Consider the following 3,975-nt stretch of genomic DNA (forward strand, 5'->3'; position numbering starts at 1 on the left):
CTGAAACAGAAAGTTATTGGTTGATTAATGGCGATTTGAACAACTATTCGTCTTTTTACTGAGTTTAATGAGCTTTGCGAAATTAATACAACAAACTATTTTGTAAAACTTAATCCCCTGAATGGGACCCGGCCCCGTCTCCCAGCACTGAGAACATTTGAAGACGGCAACTATCTTCCGAGCATTTCGTATAACCGTTTGCACAGCAGAGTTTCCGTAGTGTAGTGGTTATCACGTTCGCCTCACACGCGAAAGGTCCCCGGTTCGAAACCGGGCGGGAATATTTTCAAAACGTCATCCACTAAAAATCAATAAATATGAAAACACGCAAGATTTCACTCTGCAGTGAAAGATGAATAAAATACAGAACCTGTATATTTTCCTTTCTCTGTCCAGTTCTGCACACACTCAAACATTACACAGATACCGAAAATATATCTCCCTCACTTCAGTTTCCTGCCCTGCCTGTGCAGAAATCTCCTCTCAAAGCTACTCATTGCGACTGGTTTTTGTTGATTTGTGAGAGATTTTAAAAGGACCCTGAAGAGCTGCCTCGGTTAATAACTATAGTTCTAAACAGCATGGCAACCGCGGCAACAAACACATCCGTTTTTCGAAGTTCGATGTTCCCCAGCTCCCGGATTGAGTGAGGCCACGACAGCAACGACATTCAGGCCGCCTGTCCGGCCCCGCTCCCTCCAATCACAGGTTGCTGGCGGAAGGCCGCAAATACCGCCTCAGACAGCGCAATACTGCCGATCCCTGGGAAACAATATACCACCGAAGCTTTGACAACACATCGCAGGCATCATTTGTCCCGCAAACATAGATACTTGCCAGCTGTTTCAAAGTTTATTGCCTGAACAAGGATTTGATTTCTGCACACTCAAATCACGAGCCGCTTATAGAAATCTCAGAGTCTACCGACTGAGCTACCCAGGCTCAATAAACGAAAAAGATCCATTGTACAAATTTATGTTAGGACTCTGAATTATCCTTCGTGAACGTCGAACTGAGTTGAAGATCCCTTTTATAAAATTCTCAGTAACGTGTTGAGGAGAATCCTTGTTTCTGTTGAACATGATGTAAGAAACATGGACAGTGAACTCTTGAGTTTACAATTCTTCTTGTTTGTGCCAAATGTCTTCTCATTCGTTAGCACCAATTAAAATAACCCTTTATCCAGTGGCTCAAAAGCTAAACTTTCCCCACACGGGAGTTGGAAAAGGCCTCTCGACCTTTCATGTATTAACATCTGTAAGCTGAATAATTTCATCCGTTACACAGTGACACCAGGCAGCAGATTTCCCTTCCAAATTTTCCCCACACGAAACTTCCAACCGATGAATATCCACTGAACGAAAAGAAGAATTGTGTGTTTGGTTCTTCAGATTTAAAGATTTCGTACCGGCGCCTTTGCCATATCAGCTGACGCTAATCGCCCCCTCTCCCCCTGTAAACAAGTAAACTCGCACCGACTGTTGTAAGACGGTAGGCCAGAGGAACCCAAGTGCCCACATGGGAACACTAAGAAGCAGATGCGTGACGGAACATACCAGTTGTACCTTGAACTCCGGTCAAAATGTTCGGAGTAAAATGTTCGACTGTTCTCGGTGAGGCTGAAACTCACAACCTGGGCATTTCTGAAGCTGATAAAAGTGCCGCACGCTGACCGCTTGCGCTACAAGAGCTTCGAGATCTTTCTCCGATTTCTCCAAGAAGCCTCCAATCAAGATGCACTTCGATGAATATCCGCAGTGGCCTTTAAAAGCCATGGAATCTGAAACAAAACCCGAGAAGATAAGAACTTTTAATTTTATTATTATTAACTTAGGGACAATTTTTGATGGTACTTTAAGGAGGATTTGGGGAAAGTGTGAGACGAAACTGGGAAACTCTCCCTGGGATGTCGTTGATTGAAGAGATGGGCGTTATTTCATTTGAAAACCGAGGCTCGGAACTTTCTGATGGAGAAGTGTGACAGAAGATTGTGGTTCGTGACAGTTGCCGGTGAGATCGAGAGGAGAGGGAGAAAAGTCAAAGTCACAGCTGTGACAGCTCAAGTGCTCCGCTTATCTGTAATATTTAAAAAGTAATGTGCACTACGGGGCAAACCGATTTGGTATCGCTTATCAAAAATATTAAAAGACACGGGGTCAAACGCGGATTTGTGAAGAGGGAATGGTTTTAACCCCCAAAGCGAAATCATTCCACATGAATCTGAAGTGTCTTGGGGAAAACGGCAGTGCGAACCGTTACGTTCGTGTCATGACTTGAAAGACCCACCAATTACCGACAGCATCTTTGAACGAGTTGTGTCAGCAAAACCGTGATTGAAGCCGCTTTGCGTTTGTCAAACGTGTAGGGGACGATATTGGGATTGATAAAGGTCGATTTCAATTATTTGAAATATCACTATACGTCATGACCCGAAAATCGACTGTAAAATCGAGTTTTTCCTATCAGTCCTGAATTGAAGGGAAAGGCGCACCAATCAGATCAGGGAAACGAAGAGCAGAATAGGTGAATGAAACTTGCACGATTGAAAATCCCTGTTTGTCGGAAGATTCAGTCCCCAGTGGTGGAGAGGATTGGTATTTCGAGCAGTTATTCACCAGCCTCAATTTCAGTAATTTCCCGTTGCTGACAATGAGATGAGTCGAAATGAGCAGGTCCAACGAGCCTGTCTGTAACACAGGCCAATGTCTCAGTGCAGCTCCTTACCCAGTCACTGGGCTCCATTATAGCCGCTCCTGTCAGCAACACACAAAGAGAAATTGTAAATCTGAAACAGAAAGAGATAATGTATAAAACTTTATATCTACCACCAGGTTTTCCTTTTTTTCGGCTTTTAAAACAATCTGTTTCACAGTTTGTCAAACCCGAAACAGCCTCTGGGATTTGCCGATTGTAATTTCAATGGAAATTGCGACCGTCACTAATTATCGGAACAAATATACCCGCTGAGGTTTCGGGGTTGCTATTGGTTTATTTATATCAGTGAGTGACCGATTTTAAACTAGGTGAGGGTCTAAACATAAGGTAAAAGCCTGGGATAAGACAAGAGATTCTTCAATGTATCAAGTTAAATTACACTGATTCCACCAACACTGCACATCACATCCCTTAAACATTGTTACCTGTTACTATATAAAACTGGTGAGGGTGGAAATGGAAATAACCGAAAAAAACCTTAATTGTATCAAACTTATTATTATTATTATACAAACAATGTACAGCCTATCCCTTAAAAAAACTCAATGTAAAACCAGTCGTCAGTCCCAGACCCGCTGTGACCGTGATGTGATTTGCATCCGATTCTGACTGACTTAGTATCAGACGCGCTCACGTCAACAGTAAACGGATGGGGCCGGATTCATAAGAGAAAAATGAGGACCGACCTCCGCATGACCTGTCCTCATAATTTAACCATTTTAGCCCCGGTATCATTCTGGTGAATCTGCGCTGCACCCTCTGCAAGGCCAATATTTCATTCCTGATGTGTGGTGCCCAGAACTGAATGCAATACTTTAAATGGGGTCTCAGCAGGGATTTCTTTCTGTAACATACTTCCCCCCTTTGAATCCCGGTTTCCATGAAATAAAGGCCAACATGCCATGAGACATTTAAATTCATTTTTCTAACATTCCACTGGCTTTTAGCGATTTCTGTACTTGGACCCCTAAATCTCTCTGCTCCTCCACAGTTCCTAGATTCTCACCATTTAGAAAATACTCTGATCTATCTTACTTCAGTCCAAAGTAGATGAGCTCACACTTGCCCATTTTGAAAGTTTGAACAGACTGGGGCTCTTCTGTATAGAAAAGAGAAGGCTGAGGGGTGACCTGATATCGGACTTTAAGATTATGCAAGGGTTTGATAGGTTAGACGTGGATAAGGTGTTTGCACTTGTGAATACGGGGACTCCAAATCATTGGGGCCATGATTATAAGGTAGTCACTATTTAATTCAATA

General features: G+C 42.9%; 1 non-coding gene across 1 annotated transcript; it reads left to right on the forward strand.

Moving 5' to 3' along the window:
- The first annotated feature begins 210 nt into the window (after window positions 1-210).
- Window positions 211-283, forward strand: trnav-cac (transfer RNA valine (anticodon CAC)). Its single transcript has one exon. It is a non-coding gene; the product is annotated as a tRNA-Val (tRNA).
- The last annotated feature ends 3,692 nt before the right edge of the window (window positions 284-3,975 follow it).

This window comes from Heptranchias perlo, chromosome 20 (genome assembly GCF_035084215.1).
Source record: "Heptranchias perlo isolate sHepPer1 chromosome 20, sHepPer1.hap1, whole genome shotgun sequence".
Lineage (NCBI taxonomy): Eukaryota > Metazoa > Chordata > Chondrichthyes > Hexanchiformes > Hexanchidae > Heptranchias > Heptranchias perlo.